Genomic DNA, 27,180 nt, shown 5'->3' with positions numbered 1-27,180 from the left:
TTAATGAAACATTTATTTCCCAAATTGCAACACTAATTGAATAGTGTAAATACCACACTACCCTAAACAATGTTATTCGGTGATTTTCCTGAATAATTCTCATGTCTGTACCTCTGAAACCGAGTCCCTAAATTGCTGTCGGTATAATTATTACAAAATACCTGTGTACTTGATGCATATTGAATGCCAATAACGCGAGCAATTCTCAACAATACAATCTGAAATTCCTTTCAATATTCGATACTTCGTCTCTTCATAATATCGAACAAAGTTTATAATTTTCCAGAACACTTTAAAGTGTTCCAATAGTTTATCCGTTGTTATTATCGGGTAGGATCTGTAGGAGGAATTTGACGTAACGTCTCTGTGATTTTAGATTCTTTTTCTTCGTCCCCCCCACCTAAAACAGTGTTTTTCCCCTCAACACAGTGTGAAGTTCGTCCCATTATTAGGTTGTTCCTATAGGCCTACAATTGCAGCACACAGACGTAGTACGTGAATTAGACATACATACTTAATGCTGGGAAGAAATATATTTGTCAGTTTCTTTTAGTTTGTATTCTTCGCTCAAAGAAACTTCTTGCGTTCTGTTGGGTATATGCCTCGTAGTGTGGTATGCTGACGTCATATACCATGCGTTACCTCATCAGACCTTAAATATGTCACACCTTTAAGAAGCAGTAGGATGAAAGAAAAATAAAATGGCATTTTTTTCTTTTTTGGAGTAAGGGAAATATTTTCGAAAAACTTGGCAGCTGAAAGTATTCAAATAACGCAGGGCGGCGTTGTGGAATGTTGGAATGCCTGATGTACGTCATGTCTGGCGGTTATAGAGGAGGTGATATCGGCGAGCGGAAGTAGATCGGGGATCTCCCTGACTTGTGGCTCGTGACAGTTTCGTTCTCCATTTTACATCATGATGCGTCAATTTTCGATGCTCCTGCCATCATACGTATTGTATTGTGACGTGAAGAAGATGGAGGAAAGTTTGCAAAGGATCACGTTACCAAAAATATTCTGGCAAAACAGAAAGGAAAAGTCAGTCATGTAAGGAATTTCAGATATTATTGGAATGTTCTGACATTCGTATTTCGAGTCGAGACACTGTCTGCATCTAAATAACTAAAAGGTGTCCGTATTCTGTAATAAGAATGACGATTTAACGTTGCATCTGTTATGTTTGTGAGATCAACACGCTGAGAATACATGTCTGGGTTTTCTTATAAAAAGGGCATTGCGCATGTTTAACTAATTGAATTGATGTAATAAGTAGCTTCTAGATCTATATGCTGACAGACATAACCTTGTATGTGAAAATATCTTTTCTGAAAAATAATTTAGGATTTTCTTTATGAACCAGTAAGAAAATGTTGCAAAAATCACACACTGTACGAAAACGCAATACAATTTTAGCAAGTTAACCTGAGAACATGAATGAGGTTCATGATAAATTTAATTTAGAAATTGAAGTATTTTAACCTGCTTTCAAAATCACTAAACTCTAAAACGTATAATGTAATTAAATTATAGTAGGTCGGCTATGAATCCTAGTCTTTTCCTCTTAAAAGAAATAAACAATACAGGTATTTGGATGCAAATTAACGAGAAGAGTAGATGTTTGTTACTGACACGGATAAAGGCCGTGGTAGGAAGAATATCTACGTACCTAATTTCAAAATCTGTACTCTTCCTTAAAAATTTTTAGAAAACATTTAATTAAAGGGATTATAGTATGGTTTGAATAAGTACCATGGAGCTTAGAAATAAGAAATGCGCGCGGTAATTTGATGGGCAAACATGTTTGAATGCGCCTCCACCTAACGGTGGGAGGTATAAACGATTTACAAATATTGTATACTGTAATATGGATTTCATGATGTAGAGATTTCCCTGAAATTTTGTATTGTGTGACTAATGAAGAAATTCCCCGTTTTTATTAACCCAGATGTTAATTATCGTGTTCAGTCCACTATCTATCTTGTTCTGAACGATCTCAATTTACTCCTCATCTTTATACCGTCTACAGTCTGTTTTAATATTATCTTCACACGTACGTTTAGATTTAAAAAAGAAACCTCTCGTAGTTAGTTTGCGCAGGGTTACAGTCGCTGTGTATGGTCTATGACCAGATATATGACGCTGAGCGTAATGGCATTTCTGTAAAAAGAATATAGTGCAGATGTCGAAGGGCCTATAATCTCGTGTAGCATTGATGGTGTGGTGAATATATCAAGCCATGGGCAATAACCACTTTGTTATCTTGGGCAAGGAGAATTGCAGAGTGGAAAGCAGTCGTGTGGTTTTGTTCTAAAGTGAAAATGAGGGTAGACATTTCGGTTCCACAATCACACAGTTAGAATGACATTTCGGGAAACAGGCTCTTGTAAATGCTAGATAAAATCGGCTCTATGATTTATGTTTGGTTAGAGGGCAGGGAGTAGGAAGGAGGAGAGATTGGATGTAGGGAACAATCGTTTTGACCTTCAATAGCCAGCCAAATAGATTAAAAAGGAGAAGTGCGACTTGAAGGGTGAGATGGGGGGTGAGGCTATAGGTTAAATGTTTCCATTTTATCCCTTTATCCATTTTCCTCCACCTCCACTCCTGCGTCAAACACTGCAATTTTGCAACGTTGCCAATATATAACCATTTTAGCCCCACCTCTCATGTCGCCATATCTTCTGGACCAAATTCAGTGGCTGGAGGTGTTACAGTGGTATAAGTGTGGCTACAGGTCTGTATAACCTGCGCTGTATCCGACTTTAAGAAAAGGCCGCGGCTTTTATGGCGACAACGTTGTAATTTGCAGCGGGATAATTGGTTCTGAGCACTTCTCTACTTGTACGCATTATAAACGCACACACACAGACTTTGTTTCACCGCTATAAGATGGAAAAAGTAACACTGTTTACAATCTTACGGTGTGTACGGGTCTGAACGCGTGTTTTATGAGAGAAATTTGGCAGAAGTGGCGAAACCTGTTACGTTTAGCAAATCGGGAAGTAATCAGTTTGAAATGGAAATTTGTGTTATTGAAGTAAATTTAAAACTTTCGTCGAAGTTGGTAAACCTGAATAACTTTCGTTGCTCTATTATACGGCGGAAGAAATAAAAATACATTATAAAGTCCAGTGTGGAGAAAAATAGAAACATTAGTTGTATTTTTACCGATGGCTCTGTTGGAAGTAACAGCCCTCAAGATACCATAATTTTTCCTTAATGCTGCATGCACCGTGGGTTGTATGAAACATTTTTGTTCCACTGCGTAGTTGTCACTGCCATAGTCTTGATAGTGAAAGTACAATAATAGCCATTATTGTCCTCCCCCGTTCTGGATATAAATGAAAAGATACACTCCCCTGGAGGGCATATATATTCCGCACGTTTACCGACACTTTGGTATTCCTCTTGTTTGTAAAGCCTGATGGAAAGAACGAACTCGGAAGACCAAGACGTAGATAGAAAAATGTTAAAAGGAATCTTAACGAAACAGGTTTGGAAATGTGGACTGGATTAATCTGACTCAGGATAGGGACCCTTGACTGACTGTTGTGAACACGTAATTAAACGTTCGGTTTTCATAGAAGGTGGGGAATTTATTGGCTATTTGTTTCTGAATAAGTACTATGCTGTATGGAGTTACTTCCTTCGTAACCATAAGTCTTGCTCAGTGTACGTCTTTAAATGTTTAGAACGTGGAAACTCTTTTGAAGAGAAACTCGGAAGCTGAGGCCTAGCGTTTTATAGGTATTTTAGGAGTTTGAAGTCACCATAGTCGATTGGGACCTTGCCTCTTGTCCATCTGAATTGACTTGTATAGTTGATTTATGGTAGTGAATTGATTGATCTGCTTCAGAATAAGACTCAGTAACTGGCGTTTCTTTATGGCTGTTATGATTATTGGGTTCCGTGAAAAAGGGAATCTCTTGACTCTCTGCAAAGGTTAGATTCCCTACTGTAATATTGTTTGATCGGTTAAAGTGTTGTTTCTTTGTTGGGAAAAAGCGTAGCAAACCACAGAAGTAAGAACGTGCGTAAATGTTTTCTGTGACTAATAAATCTTTAGTTGCAGTGCATGAAAAAGCGTTTGTTATCGCTTAGATTCCTGTTTCGCGTTTCTGTTGTAATAAATTATTTACCTTTTTATCATTTAGGTAAGTTATGGTTTGCTATGCCGCAGTATTTAAATACAAGTAGACAAGAAAAAAGGGACGAGATTGTGTGATGGATATAAAATATTTTAGTCGGGGTGGGTTTGCGAGAGAGAGGAAATCGTTTACAAGCTGTGGTGGTTGGAGGTGAAGGGGGAAGTGGAAATACAGCTGAAGTTCTCATTACCCGATTTCGAGATAACCAGAAATCCATGGCCGTCTCTCACGCCAGACTCTTGAATCAAACGTCTCTTTCTTCTGGACGCTGTTATATAACTGAACACGTGAACATATTATCCACCTTATTCTCACCCCTGTAACACAGTTAGTTGAATATATCAAAGGAGTCCAGACATAAAAATTGTGTGTTCAGAGGTCAGCGAAGGCGTTCAGATGAAAAATGCGCTTTGTTTCTTTTTCAGCTTTGTGAGAATTGCCTTATTCTGTATACTGTCTTGTTGACAAGGATAGGACGATTTCTGTGTTCGAAAGTCGAGTTTCATTTACATGGCGTAAGCTGCAACACCGTTTTAAAATTCTGCATTTCCAAATACATATTGATACACAGAAATGTACTTCCTTAAATTTTGGTTCAGCACAGAACATTTATCCAAAATAACAATATGAGCTGGGAACAGATCAGTCACTAAAGTGGTTTGGTTATGTTATGGACGACTGGGCATCGGTTTCCGATACTGGTCCGATCTCCATCCAACGCAGATCTTAAGACACAACCACTCACTGTATGCGTTAGGTCATTACGCATTTGATAACTGGAATTCTTTCCATCCGTTACTTAGTCCCTTCTTGTTTCGAAAAAATGCTGTACGGTTTGATAGACGAAGTATAATGAAAGTTTACAGAAGTATTCACAGTAGAACACCACCAGTCCATATCCAGGCCAGATAAATCCAATCTATATCCTAAAGCACTGTTTATTTAAGGTGATGTATAACGTTATATTTCCATGTTGTTTTAATAAGTTTAAGTAGGCCCTAAGTTTCGAGGATGAGGCATAATTTCGTGTGAATATGTTCATTAAGCAGTTGTGGACACCTTACAAGGGGCAGCTCTCCAGTTTTGGGGCTGGGCGTAGTGGCTAACAACATGTCATGTACGTTAGAACGTTATAAAATACAGAAGGCCTCAAACTTAGAAGTCAAAATAATTTTCATTCAAACAGAAACAAAAGAGTTGACATATATGACGGGTCCCAGAAGGTAACACGGACAGTTTGTTTTTAACGGATCTGAACTGTTCGTAACCTGCCCTTGCTTCACCTTTATTCTGTAATATTACTTGTACACAGCAAAGTCATTCGTTGAAATCAGAAAATGGTGCATTTATTCAACAGATACCCCAATTCATTACGGAATCCAAATAAGGTTTCATACCGTGTTCACATTTCACCTCCACTGGACATTGTCCTGTACCAGATAAATCCAGCAAACACCCTTATACTCTATTTAAGATCCATTTTCAGTATTATAGTCTACTCTGCGACTAGGTTTGTCAAGTAAGTGATCTTATCCCTTCATGATCTCCGACTAAAGTTGTGTGCAATTTTAAACATTTGTGCATCGTAAATTGCCGCTCATCTCATCTCTGTTAACGTGATCAGTCAAGCAATAGCATCTATTTAGTACAGAGTACGAAAGCTGTAGTGATCATTACACTGTCCTTCCTCTCGCCTATTCTTGTGTCTTACCACTTAAGGCCAAATATTACCCTCAGCACCACTTTTGTATACCCCTAAATATGTTGTTTGCTTAATGTGAATAACTAAGTGTACAACCATATATATATATATATATATATATATATATATATATATATATAGTCGGTAAAATGGTGTATTTTAATTTTAATAAATAATAATCATCATTATGGTTTCGATATGAAGTTACCATTTTCCATTTATTCTTTTAATTTCTTGGAATTATTTGAACACGCCACTAATTGTTTAGAAACCGTAATGTGTCCGAAGAGAGGACTGTAACTCATGTCAGGTTATAGCAGTTTGTAGGTGTTCATTACACAAAACGTCCAGTAATTAAACGGCTCTGGGAAGCCAGATTAACAATCACAGCAAACATCATAGCTGAGGAAGCTTTACGGATATTTCGCATCTGCTGTGTGCAGTTTAACAGCGTTAAATGTTCCACTGACACAGCGCTTCTCACTGGAAACTGAACGATACGAAACACATAAAATGTGGGTATGATAGCTTAACATGAAAGTTGAGCATCCCTTATACCAAATTCAAAACGACAACGAAATAATTCCATTCGACTTCACGGCGGTGAGTCTGAAGATGGCTCTCTTCTGGGTTGTTGCGCCGTGTAGTCTGGTAGATGTTTACCAACGTTTTAGAGTAGGCAGCAAGGACCTCTGAAACGTTGGTAAACATCTACCAGACTACACGGCGCAACAATCCAGAAGACAGCCATCTTCAGGACAGAGATGGTCCTCGAAACGTCGATGACTTTTAACCATTTGACACGGCTGATAGCCCGAGAGGATTTTATTAACACTTTTCGCTAATTATCCGTCTTCCAAAATCTAGTCCAGAGGAACTGGTTGCAACACTAGACCCCTCTGCTTGCCATGATTACAGGAAGGTCACATGCGATGGTAACGTGTGATTTATTCAGGCGTTATTTTACTATTGTCTTCTGTCTGTGTATATTACTGTATATGCAGTGTCGTAAGATACAATAAGATTATGTGTGTCGTAAATGGTGAGTAGGTATTAATTTTGAAGGAAGTTGTGATCTGTTTTAAGAGAGTTGACACATTCAGGTTATTCTAACGGTGTTTAGTAGGAGTTACTGGGGATGAACACGAAACAGTTCAGTCAGAATAACGGTTAAACTGGTCGAGATTCGAATCGGAGATTCTCCCGAATACAAACCTTGAGCGTTAACATTTCAGCGACCTACTAGGCCGAAAACTGTGTGTGTGTATTAATGTCATCCATTCCAAAAGACCAAAATACTATTTCTTCCCTCATGTTTTCAGTCCTACACAGGCACCGCATAGTTATAAATTGTTAACGACACTGGCGCTTAAGAAATATTCACTCAGTTTTAAGGCGAAACAGTAACGTTTTGTAGATACGTTATTTAGGGCAGTTCTAAATCTTTTCTTACTACTACTGACCGGCCATCAAATGCCTCCATTTCAGCTCTCTCAATTCTTCTTTCTCATCTTCCCCGTCTTAGTTCTGTTCATGAACTTTATAGTATGAGAGACAATTTTCTTCTTGGTTTTATCTGTGTTATACGGACAGCAATATTTTATAGGCGTCAGGGTGCTTATTTTATGCGCCGTGTCGTTACTTTGTTTAGTCGGCTGGTGCATTGAAATGTCAGTGAGGCGGATGTGCCTACGAACCGAGAGTAAATATGCATGAAAATTAATCTAATGTGCATGTAGTTAGAAGCTGTAAGCAAGGGCTCAATCAAGACGTGTGATATTACGTCCTGTTTCTGTGCAATTCATTAAAAAATGCAAACGAAGAACGAGTACTTCAGCTAGTCAGTTGACAGATGAGAACTGAGAGCACACGTGTTAAGATAAGAGTTTTTCATCTTTGACATTGAAAGAAACAGATATGTTACGAAAATTAGAAGATACCAGATGAAAATTTGTTCTGTTGCTGCCTAGCGCGATAAGTCAATCTCTCGTTTATGTCGGTCTTCTGGGTTGTGAGGTCATGTGGACTTTTACGTTTTTCCAGCGTTTCGGAGACACATACTGCCTCCATCTTCAGGGCTGGATTGACAGGCTCTACGTAGTATTGTCCCTCCAGAGAAATAGGTACTATTTTTCTCCGAAACGCAGGACTCTAACTGCAAGTTAAAATGGTGTTGTAACCAACGTCGACATCTTCACCACCATGAGAACCTCATAACTTATAAGTTCTATTTTTTTTTATCTGGGGAAAGTTATTTACGTGTGGGGATTATGCAGCGTTGTTGAAGTTAGGACAGGTCGTCTGTAATGAAAAGGATGTGATATGATATGAATGGTTTATTTAAATATGGGTTATGTAACGTCGCTTATTCTTACAAAGGCACATATAAAGCTATTTCCACATCAGGACCACTATCCCTTTACAGTTGTGTAAGTTCTCTCAGCTGTTTCACCCGATTTATGTCAGTTTAATTCGTAATTTATTTAACAACAATTGAAATTCATGTTATATCTTTGGTGCTCCACAAAAAGGGCTGAAGGCAAACGTGGGGCTAAGCACCGAAGATATATCATGAAACCGGGAACGGTAGGTTGTTTGTATTTTGGTTTATTTAATGATACTGTGTCAACTTTCTAAGTTTGATCTGTTATTATAGTTAAGGACATAGATTGATGGAGTTTCAGAAAATATGGCCGAGGGCATATTTCTTCTTTATTTTTACTGTTAAAATCTCTCATATTCTCAGTTAACCGATGATAGTGGCCGTGCGGTCCAACTCACGTATAGTCTGGGACCGCTGAACCACTGGAATCCTGGATTCGAATCCCGTTCGCTGTAGTGGATGTGTGCCCACGTTTTCCTATGGTGTGTTGCTTTGTGTTCGTAGAGGCCTTGCGACTGGCTAATCTCCCATCAAAGTAGACCTACCAATGTGTAGAGGGGTTCATGATATCAGAACGAACTTACGAGGCAAAAAGATTTATAGGCCTAATCCGTACTACCCAATATATAGAGGTTACTGAGTGTGAAATGGATTCATCTGGCTCAGGATATGGTGACGGATTCGTTTCTACACGTTGATGAACCTTCAGAGGCGGAAATGGCGGGAAATTTGAGCGTACTATTATCTTCTCAAGAACGACTGTGCTCCATGGAGTCAGATTCTATTAATATTTTTATTAATATTTTTTAGACCGTCAGGGTCAAAGGTAGATATAAATTTCTCCCGGTTGTTAAGCACCGCGTATGGGCGAGCTGACAGTCATCGTAACCCTGGCACTAAGTGATCATTTACACTTGCCGCACATAAGCTAATTTAGGGAAAACTGACTTATATCTTAAAATTAACGTTAATTTATTATTGTTCAGCAGATGGCAGGCCTGTTAAATTTAGTGTCAATTACTTCTGACGTATTATCAATGAAAATAGGTCGTATAATAGACGGACGCTGCCGATGCTAGCATGGGTGGGCTCAGACCGCCCCAGCTTGTGACCTGCCTAATAAGCGAAATGAGAAAAGTCACTCACTCTAGTTATGATATGACCGTATCAGAGAAGACTTCTGACTGAATAGTTCTGAACTCCCAGAAGCGAAGTCATGATCCCGCAAGGCAGCATTTTGAGCTGAGAATCCAGTTCGCCATATCCTTGTTGGTTAGCGTGCATGTTTGTGGATGCTATTTGCGTCATATTTAATTTCTTCGTTTATTGCTTATAGAGTCAGGATGTCGGTTGTGAAATGATCTGTTATAAAATTTATGCACATACCGTTTGATACACATATCAACCCTTTAGTGTGGTTCACCAGTGGAAGGGGTTAAAATGTCCGTTTATAGATCTTGTGTTGACGTCCAGTCTGCATTCTATCACCTTGCTTTCCTCATTTCCAATTTCCTGGTATATGACATTGGTCTATATATTTGTTTCTGTGGGTGCTTTGAAGTGTATAATATAATCTATCCATAACGGAGTCACTTCGGATTATCCACAAAGCCAGCAGGTTCGAACAGCAACAGCGAGTTTTATCCGGTTCGAATTCTCAGCAAGGCACGGACACGCATGACTGTTTTATATATACAGGGTAAGATATTGTAGATGCGTCATATTGTGATTTATTTAAATAGTATTAAAAATATATTAAAATTAGCCGTCAATCACAATATAAGATAATTAAAAGTTTATAACATAACACCTGATGATGGCTATATATAGCCGAAACATGTCGTAAATGTTCCACATGTAAATCGAGTACTCGATAAGGAACGTAAAATGATATTTTAATCTTTTAATTATCTTATATTGTGATTGACGGCTAATTTTAATATATTTTTAATACTATATACAGGGTAATTCAAAAGGTTACGACCAAACTGAAGGAGCGTATAGAGGGACTCTGAAAGAACAACTTTCGAATAGGAATCCATGTCCTCCGAAGTTATCCTGAGTCAGTCGACGCCATTCAAATATGCTACTAACAATCCTTATGAAAGCATTCTCTCTGCACATTCTGTGACCTTTACAGGAATTCCTAAGACTGTGGAGAAAGCTTAAGCACGTCGTGGTTTGTGATGCTTGTTTCATTTCGTGAGTATCCAGGTTCGTTTCTGTGTTCGAGCCCCAGACATTTTGGTTGTTTTATTAATTCACTGCAGCCAAACGATAGAATGGTACTTTAAGACAGGCTTGACCTCATATTTCCTCTGTCATAATTTATAATAATCTAATTTACTGTCCCGGCATCTGTCTCGAGGGACTGAAGAAATACATGAAATACCTCAGTCAGGGTTGTCAGCCGTTGGGTTCAGATTTGAACCAAGGGCCTCCCAGATACTAACCACACGGCCTAGGCTTTCTGTATTTCGACGGTACATAATTGAGTGGCATGAAATGAAAAAGCGTCTTTGACCCCAACTACAAAACTAAGAATCTGTCACTATTAAAAATGGACAACAGTTAAAATAATGTCGTTAAATAACCTACGGATGAGCCAATGATTGACTCATCAGTTGAAAACACGAGAATGCAAACAAATGACGTGTTTCTGCTGTTCTTTCTCTCCTGCCTTATTCTGACCTTGTTTTCTTTGTGAGTTAGTCTGTTTTTGTTCCTAATAATTCAATTTCTATACCGAATTAAGGACATAAAATATAACGAGGCACTGCCTGGTGGCCAACCATCGTGTGGACAATTACCTGTTCCTCGCTGCTCCCCCCCCCCCCCACGTACATCCTGGATGCGACAAAAGTGCGGGATTCATGAATAAAAACAATGGCGCCTCTCGAGATGCTCATCCCACAAATGTTCAACAAAACTGCCTAATCTCACGATCCACTTGTTAAATCTACCCACCGACAACTCACTTTTAAGTACTTAACAGTTGCGGATGCAGTAGTTTGTCACTTGTTAATGCACACTGTGCGTTGTGGACGAAACGTTGGCATCTTTATGTTTTCAGAAAATCGATGAAAACAGTGAAATGTTTGAAATTAGATAAATCCAATCTCCCGTGTTCGTGACAGGGAATCAAATTCTGGTCGCCAGTCGCGTTACTGACTGAAGTATCCTGTTTTAACATTTGAATTTTACGGTGTAATATATTGAATTTGTAAAGACCAACAGATTTTGTGGCGTTAAATTATGCGTTTAACTGTACCAGAGGCATCGCGCCTGGATGGTATAGAAACTGTTTTACATGTTCACTCCCTCTGACTACTGACGAAGGGTAACAAAACAAAACTGTCGTTATGCATAATTAAACAATGTATCCTACATTGCATGTGATTACAGCATGTATAGATCGTCATTTCATATGGCATGTGCAGTGTACATTTAAAGTCAATAATTGGTCTGATTGAAAGTTTGGGAAATATTTTAGTAATGGGCACAGCTGATGCCAATAATCTTAAAAGTCTGCTTGACAATGTGGTCTTTCATCTCCTCGGATTTATCACTCATACTTATCTATTTAAATCTAATTCCACGTCATGTAACGTGAATGCTTGTTACATCATCTTAATCTAACCTACAGTAAACAAACGTAGATGATGGTCATAGCGTGTTATCTCGTCTGTAGCATGAAAGGGTTCAACTTCTTTCTTCATAAGCCGACGTTAAACAATTAAAACTGTATAAAAGAACTTCCAGCTCCGAAGTGAAAGAGGGATCTGAATCAATTGCTTCGAATACTCACATCTGTGAAATCGCCGTGCTCATTTGTCTAGAACGATATAATTGTAAGGCGCATCAGCTTTCAAGCTTTTTTCGCCCGTCTTTCTGAAACCTCATCCTTATTTCCGTCTCCTTTGCTTGTTCACTTTCGCCATCGATGTTTCCCCTCCTTAGTGGTTCACACACTTTATTTGTAGTTTTATCTGTTGACTGTCTTTATTCTTTTTACATTTACTCTTCTTTCTTTCTACCTTTATTCTATTCCTTCCCCCTTGTGATATTTCTTATTTTTTGGATATAATAATAATAATAATAATAATTCAATTCATTTATTTAAGTGCTTGACAACAGCCAAATTAGGCCAATAACAGCCAAACACTAAACCAGAGTACAGGATAAGATATAATAAATAATTAAATTCATTTCAATAATAATAAAAGTAAAACATTACAATAATAATAATAACAACAAAAAATTTTACTCCATGCTGCCCATTTTTTCTGGTTCTTCCTTGACAGTACTTTCTTTCTGTTTGGGACGGATTTAGATTACTCTTTGCTGCTTTAAGAACTGAGTTCAGTTCCCTTAAGTGTGATTCGTCCAATTATTTTTATCGCTATGCAATATATCAATATATGCAGTGAGAAACGAAGAGATATTAATAATTATATCTCTTTTTCTCGTCCATTTGTGTCTAGCATAATATAAACACGCGTTTTATTAAGGCACTGTAAGAAATAATATTTATGTAAGAAACCAAATATAATTATATTTTTTCCTGAAGATTGGTGTCTTCTGTGTTAAGGCGCCGTGTATTCTGGTAGATTTCCTTCACTGTTTCAGAGGTCCATACTGCCTCCGTCATCAGGGCGATGAAACGTTGGTGGAAATCTACCAGACTACACGGCGCAATAACCCAGAAGACAGCAATCTTCAGACTCACCGCTGTGAAAACCTCAAATCCTACATATTTCTTCCTCTCCCGACTTGTTTAAATACGCGTCTGTTTGTGTGTGGGCAGAACATCGGAAGTAGAGTTTCGTTCAAGCAAATTTCTTATGAGGTTGAGTAACGCGATATCGCGGTAAAACCTGGGGCCTTGAGTTAAGTAGAGCTATAAGCACACGAATCGAGAGTTGAGGCGTGCCGGGAGTTCGTTTTGATTATAACTGTTGTCATCACATCCAAATTGATGATAGTGGGCGAGGGAAGATTTAGATCGGGTTATAATTTCGATACGGACACTCCACTTACAGTACAAACAGTGATGAATTCTCACTCATTTCTGCTGCTTTGTATTCAACAGTGTTTCGGTGTTACATTTTTAAACATTGCCGTGGTTGTAAGATTACATTTCAATTGCCATCGGGGGGGGGGGGGGTCGAAAAAAGTCGATTTATCCTGTCAAATCTGATTTTATGGATGCACTGTTCTCTCGCCATTCTTTATCACTACTGATACACGGGTTCAATACGGAATTTCAAGCGTCCTTCTGGAGTACCGCGAAGTGATTTGATTGAATATTAATTCTTACTGGTTTGCTACTCTATCTAATTTTTATGTTGAAAGTAATTACGTAACAAGTGAATAAAGAGGAATGCAATAGATTCATCCCGCGTGCCTACTCTGAGACGGAGTATCAAGTTAACAAATACAAACAGTTCAACAACAAATGTACGTCATCACCACCAGTATGACGAGTATTACTGATACTGTTTAAAACGCGTTGTCTTTGCATTCACTTTGAAATGACATGTTTCTGTGTCTCTGAGAATCAGTCTGTTCTTAAATTTGACATATTTTTCTAAAGGTGATCTCTTCGTGGTTATCCAATCAGTTTTTTCATTTAAAACTACATCTGCAATATAAGACACAAAGCAACTTACCATTCTCTATTATCTTCCTTGAACAGACTATAGTTTCTCAGTGGATCAGTTATTAATGTAATTTATGAAACTTAATTTATTTGCGAAGCCCACATGAGATATTTGAGAAGTGTTTGCAGAGTTTTGCTTGGAGAACACGGGGGGAAGAGATCACTTGAACGACCGATGATAATATTAAAATGTATCGCAGAGAAGTAGAATGTAAGTAAGTGGACTGAATTCATCTGACTCGTGGTAGTGCCTCCTATGCACACTGTAATATTTGGGTATGCTGGGTATTTATTGAATATCTTTGGTGTTACTGTCTTTTATTTCGTTGATTAGTGTGTTAGTTAATAATTTGTGACACTTTTGTTTTTCCGTTATGTCTCTTTTTCCCTTTCTCTACTCTATTATGTTTCCTTTTTTCTTCTATTCCTCTTTTTCGTGTCTTTGCTCTTTTGACACTGTTTACTTTAACTTTTTGCTTTGTAAATAGCTTGAATTTGATAATGCTGTGTGGCTTTATGAATTTTCAGTGGTAAATGCTCCTAGCCTTACAGTTATGTTGTTAAACAGACGTGTTTACATGCTTGGTTCCAAAACAGATGCGATATAATTCCGTGATCAGATTCTGTCACACTGCTCCACTTTTAACCGAGAACAAATTTCGTATTGTTTAAGGGGCATCTCAAGTTTACTGCAGGACTTTATTTGCATTAAGTTCATAACAGCTGTGAAGATATTTCTCGCAAGGCATATTTAGGCCCCATGCCTATTTCAGTCTCTGCTGTAAGAGAGAAAAGTGATATGGGATTCTCTTGCATCCGTGTGGAGCGGAGTTAATGTTTTGTTACCAAATATTATCCCATGAAAAGTTTTCTCTCGGTCCCCTTCCACTACCCTCTACTCCCTTCTCTATACTTGAAAAGTTTGTTTTAGTGTAATTAATTTCAGAAGATGTCCTTTCCCTGGGCCTACATAACTGGAGAAATCTATAATAAAGACTGGGAAGATGGAAATTGGATCCTGTCGCCTCGTTTTTATACCGTCAGAATTTAGGATCAGTCATGGAAGCTGCTTACACTCACCCCATCCGACTTGTTCAACCCCCGACCATTCTGTCTGCTATCAAACTCTTCCTTTCAAAGATGTCATTCTGTTTGTACTTGAGGTCCTCGCTGACTGCTGGCTCCAAGCTTACGTTTTCCTTCCAAAACTTTTTGATGATAGAAGCTTTGAATTTTCTTTTGTGTGCCTTTCCTAAGTATACAGAAACCCGGCGATGCTTGATGGTTATAAGGGGTTTGAGAAGAGGGGAGAAGGGTAGGACTACGAACGACATCGCTTGTGAATATTGGGACGGCTCCTCTTTGGGCACTATATGCGATTAAAGACGTTAAAGAGGAATAGGACGACGGAGGAGCGTTTCAGGTTCGCTGTGAATACTTTGCAACATTTCAAATGTGTTTTGACCCATTTTCATTGAAAATTGCCTTAGAAGCGTAACCTATTTATCGTGTTTCTAACTTTCGAACTGGGTTACAAATAAATCTTCAAGGAAATTTCCATTGTAGTACAGATATCAACAAATTTTCTATGTGTGATTCTAAAAATTTTTGACATTTATTCAAGATCGTTAGGCTATGGGAGAATTTATGTGATCTGTGTCTCTTTTTCTGTCCGTTCTTTTACGCCCGTATATCTTCGCCCAACGTCCCATGATAGTTAATATCTCCCTGCTACTTTTCACTGTTGTTTTGACGAGCTCCACATAATGGGTAATATTTTGAGCTGGTAGCCTATACACAGGGTGATTCAAAAGGTTAGGGCCAAACTGAAGGAGCGTATAGGGGGACTCGGAGAGAACAATTTTCGAATAGGAATCCATGTCCTCCGAAGTTAGCCTGAGTCAGTCGAGGTCTTTGAAGGTAGGGAAGTCTGATAACATACCGCTGAAATAATCGTACTTTGCTATTCTCCTACTAGCTTAACAGCTTTTGGTCATAATACTTGCTGCATCTGACGTGGTCCGTGAGACTCCTGGGGTATTTGAAAGGTTGCGCCAGAGTTTCGTTCGCCGATGCAATGCCTGCATTGAATGTGGAGGACGCCACTTTGAACACCTGTTGTACATTTGGTTTGTAAGATTGCTAACGTAATCCTTGTACATTGATAAAAAAATTTGAGCTAGTAGGAGAATAGGAAAGTACGATTATTTCGGCGGTATGTTATCAGACTTCCCTACCTTCAATGACCTCGACTGACTCAGGATAACTTTGGAGGTCATGGATTCCTATTTGAAAATTGTTCTGAGTCTCTCTATACGCTCCTTCAGTTTGAACCTAATCTTTTGAATCATCCTGTATATTATCAGAGTACTATTACTCAGCCTATGAGCCGGGATAGCTCAGTCAGTATAGTGGTTAGCTACGGGCTGGACGACCGGGGTTCGATCCCCGACGAAGGCAGAGGATTTTTGCTCTAGCCTCTGCGTCCAGACCGGCTCTGGGGCCCACCCAGCCTCCTCTACAATGGGTACCGGGGTCCTTTCCCGGGGGTAAATCCGGCCGGGGCGTGATGCTGACCACTCACCCCCATCTAGTGCCGAGGTCAAGGAAGGGAGGAGCTATACCTCCTCTCACCCCAAGCGCCTACATGGCGCATAGCGGGACAAACTTTACTTTATTTTTTACTATTTTTTAGCCTCCGCACTTCATGGTAGTGATTTTGAATCGGCTTGTTACGTCCTGTTTTATGCAGCGAAGCGGTAATTCAGATACAAACCGGCCAAGAAACATTGTGCGCGACGATGATCGCACCATTGTTAGATATGCGCACTGCTCGTATTGTTCGCACGGATACAAATTATTTTCAACTGTGACACCGTGCGGCGCATGCGCAAAGTATTTCATACTAGCATTCCTCCCTCTTGGCCCACATTCTATCATAAACAGGGTTAAATGACACCGACAAAGCCTGCTGTTGCGATAGATTGAGCCATTGAAATGTCGAGCCTTTTATCAAGACAATGAGCGTCCCGACCTGTTGCATCGAATCTTTATTCGATATCCACAGAATATTTTATGAAATTCTGTAGATACGGATTGAGGCGACACTTTTATAATTCAGGAGTCAGAATGTTTAACTAACTCACTGAAAAGAGGCCTTCTTCAGAAGCTGATAGTCACTCTTGTAGTCAAAAAATCTCCCAATTTATTTTATTTTTTAAATTGAAGATTGTATTGCCGTGTTAACACAGCCATCCATTGGACCAAATTCGAAACACTTGGCGGCTCTCTGTCACATCCTCATACCCTGTTTTTTTACGATTCATATTAATACTATTCTCCGATGTACGCCATTGTCTCGCAAGTATCGTTTGCCATCGAGATTTTATTACAATTTGTGTTCCATTTCTCACCTCGCCAAAGCATGCTACAGTGAAATAATTAATACAGTTATAGGATTTGAGACTTTCGCGGCGAGTAGAATCAATAAAATCTTCTCGGGCAATCAGCCGCGTCAACTGGTTACTACGATAACCAGTTGACGCAGCTGATTGCCCGAGAAGATTTTATTAATTAATACAGTGTTTAGAATCTGGCCTCTTGTTGTAATTCACTGGTTAGTTGACAGGGCTATTCGCGGCATTCATTGTATTAAATATATCAGAACTTAAAATAAATATTTGAAAGTATTTCAGTTAACTTCTGAAAGCACTATTCTAGGTATAATTCTTATGCTACTGTGGCTAGGTTTCCATACTCTCGTTCGTGATGTCGGTACTAAGCTAGAAAAGACTTTGTATTAAGCGTCTTACCAGATATACACGTTTTACTGTGAAATGTAGATGTAAGGAAGTGAGTATATCCATGGCTTATTCATTTTTAATAAATAATATCGATTGTATTTGAAGTATTGTCTATAAATAATGAAATAAGTAATAGTACGATCATTTTAAGTCATTGGGGAAGGATAACGTTTATGGGACATGCCGTATTTTTGCACGAAATGTATCTAAAATGTAAAGTGAGTGAGATGCTTGTAAGAGACTTTCTTCTCTTTTGAGTTTTCTATAACCCCTGCAACAACGTTTACCGTAGCGTTGTAATTTTCTTGAGCAAGGAAGTTGTAAAGGATTGCCTTGTTGCAGATAAGGGAAAGTGGCATATCATTTGCTCGCTGGGAAGTACAGTGAATGTCATGAAGTTCTTCCTATAACGGAGCCTTTTGTAATTCCTTTTTCTGTCACATAGAGGCAGCAGGTTACGAAACTCGCGTCGAAGCGTCAGCAAGGTGACTGAAATCTTTGTGTCTATATATTGATATTAACGGATGGAATTCCTAGACCTAATGTGTTTCTATTAACTGCCATTTATTATAAGACGAGCTTATGGTGACTTTTTTTCTGTATTCTCTAATAACTTTAAAACCAATTGACTAAGTATCATGACACTTGGTAAGGGCATCATGCCACTAACGCTAGTTAGTTAGCTAGCTAGCTAGCTAACTAACTAACGTACTTCGTTAATCAAGATGATACAGAAATTATCTGCCTTTTATGCTTTACCATATTCACAATATTCCCCACTGGACCCTGTTCTAAGTAGAATGAATCAAATCCACACCCTCACAACATATTTATGTAAGATACATTGTAATATTATCCTCCAGGCTGCAAGTTATTTTTCTTTATTTTCTCTTGCCTTCGTATGTTCCGATGAGATTTTCTCCCATGCTTGCTACCTGCAATGCCTATTACATTCACCATTAATTTAATTACTATTATACTTGGTGAAGAATAAGAATTATAAATCTCCTCATCATGCAGTTTTCTTCAGTTTCCTTTTGCGTCCTTCCTGCTAGGTTCAAATATTTTTCTCGTCAGCTCATTTCCAGTTCCCTCAATCTGTGCCCTTCCCTTAATGCCGTAATCAGTAATGAAACATCGGGCTACTCTCGTGAAATTTCCTGTGGAATTGTGTAATAATTACACACAAAATTTTGTGTGACACATTTGTATGCGTTAACAATTATAGACATGGCTGCACTGTGAAATTTATGTTTTATGTTTTAATAATTTAAAGTCCAGTCTTCTGAACCTGTAGCAGTGGAGATTATGGACAGAAATAGAACAATAATTACGAAAATTATTAAGTTATAAATTTTTACATCAGTTTAATTTATATTGAAGTATGTGCCACATATAGCAATTTCGAAGCTATTTTGTTTCTGTGACAGAAGTAATAGTGCCCGACTGGCTCTAAAGCGACATTGTAATGCTGCAATTTTTAGTTTTTTTGATACTACAGAAGACGTTAAGATTTATCTCAGTTCACGTTTTTCGTTCTAAAGTGTGCAATAAAATTATCTCTCACGGGTCATCGTTCTTATTAGACCACCAACAATTTAACGGCCTCTAAACTTGTGACCTGTAATTAACTAGAGAGTCATGCATATCGTCACATCACCACCACCACGACGCATCCGTGGTGAGTTAACAGAGCATTGTGGAAATATAGAACTGTAACATTAATAAACTTTTGGATTATTCTGTAACCGGCCACACATGCCCGTGTAAGGTAAATAAATGTTTCCTGTAAAATAGTTTGTCACTATAACCTTGTAAGATTTGAGGTTTTCACAGCGGTGAATATGAAGATTTCTGTCTTCTGGGTTGTTGCGCTGTGTAGTCTGGTCGATGTTTACCAACGTTTCAGAGGTCATACTGCCTCCGTCATCAGGGCGATTCTTAGTATGAAGATTTCTGTCTTCTGGGTTGTTGCGCTGTGTAGTCTGGTCGATGTTTACCAACGTTTCAGAGGTCATACTGCCTCCGTCATCAGGGCGATTCTTAGTATGAAGATGTCTGTCTTCTGGGTTGTTGCGCTGTGTAGTCTGGTCGATGTTTACCAACGTTTCAGAGGTCATACTGCCTCCATCATCAGGGCGATTCTTAGTATGAAGATTTCTGTCTTCTGGGTTGTTGCGCTGTGTAGTCTGGTCATGTTTACCAACGTTTCTGAGGTCATACTGCCTCCGTCATCAGGGCAATTCATCGCCCTGATGACGGAGGCAAACATCGACCAGATTACACAGAGCAACTACCCAGTAGACAGAAAACTTCACTATAATCTTATTTTCTTAGTTTCTGAATGAGTTCACCAAAGCGTAAGGGACGCTTAGGTGTCTTAATTAACTACAAGTGTTGCTATACGGAATGAAGCTTACACAGAGGAAGGCAAGAATGAAAAAAAGAAGTATTGAATGAGATAGATAACCAGTAGAATGAAGGATCACAGAGAGTTGTTTCGTATTACATTCTTTGGAGTACCAATGTTAAAACATGGTACACTGTTGTCACTGCATAGTGGACTAAGCACCACGCCATGCAGACATAAGGTGAAATGCAGATTCAACTCCATGAATTCTTAATCTCGTCAGTAGATGAAGGTAAGTGGTTAGCTTCATCGCTTTATCCTCGAGACAAAAACCACAGTGCCCGTTGAATAGGATGCTGGATGAACCCTGTAAGAGGTCTGGACGTTGTGGCGAAAAGAGATATTCTGCACTGTCGGAAATCGAAAACTGTCGTCCAGTGTTTGGGGTCACAACTTTTCTGACTGAGCTGTCCCGGCTTTGGGAAGGAAGGAGTGTAGTCTTTGTATCCACCATTTTTTCAGTGCTGCCAACGTCACTCTGGAGGTAAACTAAAATTGCCTTCACATTTTGACATGTCTTCGTAAATAACATAATAAAATCTGGTAACGGAACCTCTGACCTGTAACTGTTTGTTTATTTTATACATTTGAACTCCTTTTCATTCTAAATCTTTCTGTTGTTCTGTCAAAAACACTTAACCCGTCTTTCCGCTGTCAATCTTTCTTTTCTCACTTCCCCTTTCTCCTTTTCCTTTATCCATATTTCTTTCTGTGTATGCCTATCACCTTACAAAGTAGATATCTTCATTTTCTTGATACTGCTTGTCAATTTAGTTTTTCTGTGAACACCGGAAGTAGAAGATGTAACGGAAAAGAGGAAGAAAATACATAAACTGTGGTAGTTCCTCCGTCCCAGTAATGTTTTATGCTGGTCTCTCAACCTGTAGGTGGAGGCTCTCTGAAGAAGTTTTATTTCTTGGAAGTTTTCTTCCGGGTCACCTTCTCTGCAATTCACTGCCTCCAAGTTATTAAGCACACCTGAGCATATAATATTCAGGGCAGAGTTCATGCCTCCGAAGTATATAAACATTGACACGTGACTTATTTAGTGAGGTGTCTCTGTTACACGTGCAGCTTTCCGAATGGTAACATGCATGTCCCCTTCAATAATCCAGTAGGCTCATTGAATGTGGCAAGATCTCTCTTTGTATAGGACAATGTTATGTATGACCAGCACAGAGAATGAATATTGACACAATTCGATACAAAAAAATTACTTTTAAGGAAGTTATGACACTATTTTCCTTCACGTGTCAATCTACTTCGTGATACTAGCAGCGGTAAAAGTAAAGTTTGTCCCACTATACGCCATGTAGGCGTTTGGGGTGGGTGGAGGTATAGCTCCTCTCTTCCTTGACCTCGGCACTAGATGGGGGTGAGTGGTCAGCATCACGCCCCGGCCGGCTTTACCCCCGGGAAAGGACCCCGGTACCCATTGTAGAGGAGGCTGGGTAGGCCCCGGAGCCGGTCTGGACGCAGAGGCTAGAGGAAAAATCTTCTGCCCCCGTCGTCCATCCCGTAACTAGTCACTATACTGACTGAGCTATCCCGGCTCATGATATTAGCAGCGGTAGAGTTATAAAAGCAAAAGCGAATGACAATTGGAAATAAATTCATAACGAATTTGGTAAGGCGTTAAATGGGAAATATTATATATGATATAAAATTTACAGTATTTTATATTTCTGTGCTATGTCGGTGGTAAGAAATATTAAAATACACGCAACTTTTATTTGAAATTCTCCCACAAGCTAGCAATTAAATTGATTTAGCTTCAAGTGTAGATGAAAGTAAGAACATGGCACAAAACCAAAATTATGGATTGTAAAGTTGTCATATAACCAAATGCAGTGAACCATTTGAAAATGTGTATCAAGTAAAAATAACAACACAAGATATGAGATAAATGCGTGCGTTGAAATTCTGAGTTGATAAAAATTCTGAAATGGCCACTTCAATAGATGTTAAAGATTTATGAAGAGAGGGAAAGAAGTTTGCTTCTTGTTTTGTGCAGTTATGAAACGTGGTCTATTACTACGAGAATAGTGCCTGTTGTCGGGCTTTGTTGTTGGCGATTTTGAAACTTCGTGTTCTACGACCAGACATTTAGACAGTTAAATAAAATTAAAAATATGCGTGTTGTTTCATGAGGTAAAATTTGTTCATTCACATTACAATCATTGAGCATATATGAGAACAAAGTGATAAATCGCGAAGAAAGGCCTGACAGTGACATGAAAATACTTAATCAAATGGTGGTTGGAATAACTAAAGGTAAAGATTATTTCGGGAAACCTAAAGGTAAATGGGTGGATAATATTAAAGTGTATTTAGGAAAAATAAGTTGTGAAAATCCAACAAATAAAGTGAATTTCTTGGACAATTGTTAACTCTCTGTGTTTGAATGTAGATTGTCCAATGGATTTAGTCTTTGGTAACTTTGTTTTATAATTCCCCGGGTGAGCTACATTTAGTATCACATGAACAGTTTTGTTTGAATACACTGATAGAGTTCAGACGCTTTCATTGTATGAAAAGGTAATCAAAATAAGTATTCAAAGCACCAAAATGAACTTGTCAGGGAAGGTGAACCGTAGGACACATTTATGAAGACCCCCTGTGATACCACAAAGTGGAGAAAAGGTATAATGTTACAGCCACCTCATTTTCAGTAGCAAATGTTAGAAGCGTGTGCTATGCTTCATAGTAAACTATCACCCACTTTTTATACAAACGCCAAGCTGAAATTTATCCTTAGTTTTTGTGTTTAATGTTAGTAACAGTTCTCGCTGTGTGACAACTCTGACCTTTTCTTTACTCCTGTTAGTCTCTGTCAGTCTTCTGACTGCAGCTCGTTAAAGTTCTGTGTTACAGGTAGAGGTAGACACTCTTTGTTCAACCAGCACTGCTAATAGGCCATATAACATGATTTGTTGTTTCTTGTAACTTCTCCGCCTCCAAACGATTTCGGATTTCACAGTAGTTAAGCCCAGAAGTACGCGCCGGTTATCGTCTCTTTCTCTCTTTCTCTCTTTCTCCCTTTCATACTTTTATTTTCTGCCTTTTTTCGTTCGATATTTTTCTCTATTACTCTCCTTTTCTCTTTATAACGTTTTGGTGCATATTTTATTCGATTAAAATTTACGGACAGAATATTAATGCATTAAGCGAAAGCTCACTTTATTTTTGTTGCAGGTACGTTCCTTCGATGCCACGTCTGTTTTGAATGGTGTGTTGTGCGACCATGAATATTATTCTCAAGGTATCTAAGTGTTCTTTTACTTACCTCTTATTTGAAACTTATCTCTCATGTTAAAACATTAATTCAGTGGTCATGTAGCCGCACCATGTGATTATTAAAATAGGCTATAAGGAATGTAATGTTCGTTTATTCGATATGGTTGTGGAACATTTTACCTTTCAGTTTTGTTCATTTTAAGGGTTTGTTTGTTTTTTGAATGTCCTAAATAAACTTATAAACACGTATGTTGGCTCCTTTTAGGCCGTGCCATAGTTCAAGCGGATACACCGTGGTTTCTTACCGCATGACATAGGCCACACACTTTAAATCCTGTATTATTGATTTGATACTTGTTCTTCTTCGGCGTGACACCAACCTTTACTCATATTTGCTGAAAATATTGTTCAGGTGCAATTCACGCACTTCAGTTATGCAATTCTGTATATTTCTACGATTTGAGACGAGTGGAGTCGGAAAACGTATTTTCCAGATAATTTGATAGGCCTATGCAGTACCAAGTTTATTTTTTGAAGTTTCAAGTATATTGTTGCTAATTGCATTACAGATCTATGATACAGAGATTTCTTCGTATTTTGTTAAATATTTGCAATACTGGAAAATAAAAGTTCTAATTAAACCCCGCGTCACTAAGAAGTGAACCTGTTAAGTTATTTGAAGGCCAAGCTGCACGCATCATAAGTACGGGAACTAGGTGAAAGTGGTGAAAGTTAGTAGTCAGGCTTATTTCTGGTAAGGAGTCCCGGGAGTATACGATAAGAGCCTTAGTGCAGAAGGTACAAATTCCTATCGGGCATCGAACTCCTCTCGTCCGGTCTGTAATGAGTCACAGAAGGGACTGGAATTTTTCCTCCTCTTGAGCGCAGAAGGAAAATATGGTTTTGCGGATACTTTCCACACCCCTTTACCAATTTAATATTTTTGACGCGTGTTAGGTGTGTCATTTGGTGTCACTACACGTGGCTCACGTGTCCAGTGTCAAGTTTCCTTTTTCACTTTAATATTCGCAGGTCTCATATCACGCTCAAGATTTCATTCTTTGTCATCGTTCATCTTGGTCGACGTCGTAGTCGGTAGTAGAAACGGGTAATAAATCACGTGACCAATCTTAGGCTCGTCGCGACGCTACAGCAGGTCCATTAATATCGTCCTAATTCCATTCACATACACAAACCACATAACAGTATTAAACACGTTTTATGCTAAAAAATAATAAGCCTTATATAATGTTTCGTGTGGAGCTCTCCCACTACAGGCCATGTTGGCGCTTGGGCGAGGGGGAGATGTAGAACTCCTATTCATTGTTAACCTCGGAATTAGATGGGGGTGAGTGGCCATTATCACGCACCTGCCGCACTTTACCCCCGGGAAATGACCCCGGTACCTATTGGACAGAGGCTGGGTGGTCCCCAGAACCGATCTGGACGCACAGGCTATGGGAAAATAATGTATCGTGTAATTTGATCAAACACACCACAGAAATGTACGCGTTGTTTTATTACTGAAGACACGAAGGCGACAGAAACATTTTCTTACATTAACTGGAACACGTTCTTTATGTCGTTATAAATGTTTTCTTATAATTGTTATAATAATGTTTTGTATGTTTGCCTTCCACTTCATTTATAAATTAAACCATATGAAACGTATTTGCTTTCTGTCAGCCACGAGTGCGGAAGCTTCCCGACAGACGTTTATGTACAGTACCTATTTCAAACAGAGTTTCATTTTAGAGTATGCATATGAACAGATAAATGACGGTCGCTGTTCAACTAGTATTTGCTTTTAAACAATGAAGCCAAACCGCAAAAGCCTTCCACATACATAGGCCTATATGCATATTTCAAACAAATCAAATCGTGTTTTAAATGTGTCTATAAAACAGACAAATTACAATCACCGGTCACCTCCAAGGGTGCTGGAAAATTAGAAACGGTTTAACACACAGTAATTTCATGTACAAACTGAGAAAGTTTGTGCGTATCGGACTATGTCCCACGTTCTGTGTCTCTCTGTACTGGAAATTGTACGTGAGAATTCTTACAAGCCACCCAAAGGAAGGTATTATTGGCAATTTACATGGCCCCAGTAGGAATGTTATACGTGATTTTTCATGCTCTGTCACGGGACAGTCCCCTTATCTGACGATATTGTATATTTTACGTATTTACGTAGTAATCTCTGAAAACTTATTTATTGATACAAATGGTTGTCCATGCTGCTTAACTGACTGGTTATGCTCTGAACGACCGTGTATCGATTTCTAGCATGAATAATGATATTTCATTTCACAAGAATGTCAAGGACAGATATGGATTTTGTCTACACAATAAGCGCACAATTTGAAGCCGCTGGGGTGTACAGATTATCACACACCTGTGACTTAAGAGATGAAAGATGCGTGGAGCCATGGAACCACTCCCAAAACGTCTAAATTATTTCGTAGTTAAACACAGAGACAACTTGATTTTCACGTATGATTTAATGTTGGTTTAATATAAAAGTTAAAGTTAAAATTTACGACACTTGTTAAAACTGAGGGTTTCCAAAAACTGAGCATCTTAAAGCAGCAATTACTATTCAAATTAATTTTCTGAACACCTTGTTTCTCTTTAACCAGTATTGTTTGTTTAGTTCTTAGAGTATTTTCCAATTTTTGTAAGTTTAATCTTAACATTTTGTGTCCAGCACTTTGAAATAGGTCATGCACTCATTAATACCACCTGTCAGTGCTGGAGGTTACAGGTCAACTTCTCTGTTACTGTTTGCGGAACATAGTGTACTTCGAACCTAAACACACTAGATTCGGCTATATTTAAAGCAGTGAAGGTTTTATTTGCTGTGTCACACTCGTACATCTTATTGTTTCTTTTAAGGATTTCTGCATTAGATTATGTTTCTATCTGCTAAAATAAAATCAGTAATAGGACACACCAAATTCTCAACTGTCATACTAAATTTGACAGAGCTGCAAAATACAAGCACATAGTTATTCTTACGTATTAATACGTTCAGGGTTTATAAAGTATAGGATGTATCATTAAATGTCTTTCCTATTATTAACCACTGTGGCCTCGCCTAGTAGCAAGAATCGTGAATATTAACTAGATCAGTTTATACATTAAACTACGAGCCATACTGTTGCTCACAAACGAAGTAACAGTGAACATAAATGGTTTTATGTATTATACTTTATATGACTCTCTGGCAGCCACCGACAGACAGGTTTTTAACGAAACGGGGAAACACATTTTATGTTAAGCGTGTATGTATATGTATATATCTGATGAGACCACATCTCTAATTATTGTCTTGAAATAGGTGGATGTTTATTTTTATATACAAACGTTCCGGGTTCCTCACGATGCTACGTGGTCTCTACAGTTGAAAAGGCGTTGTTAAATAAACTACGAATTAAGAATTAATTGGCGCTTAGCGAACGGGTTTCTATAAACGAAGTGGAGGTGCTTGAAGCTTGGAGTGAATGTTGTGGCAATTAATTTCGAATTTAAAATGGATTAGGTATGTAACTGTTGAAACTGTTTATAAATCTCATACACAATAATTTCTTGGCATTTTATTCCTTTCTAAAGAACCGTATTGGTTTCAGTTCCACACACATTTCTCTTAATTTATTTGGATTTACCAACTTCGTCAAAGGTAAAATGAAATGTTGGCAATTTCCTGCACCGTATTTCTGTACAATACAACATCTAGTGATGTCTACCGTGAACAAGGGATGGAATAAGAACAAGGGAGTGGAATTAGAAGCAGCGGGAGGGATTTAACTCCCCCCTGTGAAACGATCTCTCT

General features: G+C 38.5%; 1 protein-coding gene and 1 long non-coding RNA gene across 6 annotated transcripts in view; both read left to right on the top strand.

Annotated features, from left to right (window-relative positions):
- Positions 1-27,180, top strand: part of LOC110835907 (limbic system-associated membrane protein) — an 893,271-nt gene that overhangs the window by 428,510 nt on the left and 437,581 nt on the right. The gene's annotated exons all lie outside the window — the stretch shown is intronic.
- The window catches only part of LOC110832694 (uncharacterized), a 96,047-nt gene that overhangs the window by 35,065 nt on the left and 33,802 nt on the right, over positions 1-27,180 (top strand). Inside the window, exon 3 of the long non-coding RNA XR_002544015.2 lies at positions 23,304-23,370. This is a non-coding gene — a long non-coding RNA (uncharacterized LOC110832694). The remainder of the gene's footprint in view (positions 1-23,303; positions 23,371-27,180) is intronic.

The sequence above is a fragment of the Zootermopsis nevadensis genome, unplaced genomic scaffold (assembly GCF_977971745.1).
Source record: "Zootermopsis nevadensis isolate Lab colony 2312 unplaced genomic scaffold, Znev_1.0 Znev_ptg000022l, whole genome shotgun sequence".
Taxonomy (NCBI): Eukaryota; Metazoa; Arthropoda; class Insecta; order Blattodea; family Termopsidae; genus Zootermopsis; species Zootermopsis nevadensis.
The sequence above is the reverse complement of the archived record's forward strand: the minus strand, read 5'-3'. Positions and strand labels throughout refer to the sequence as shown.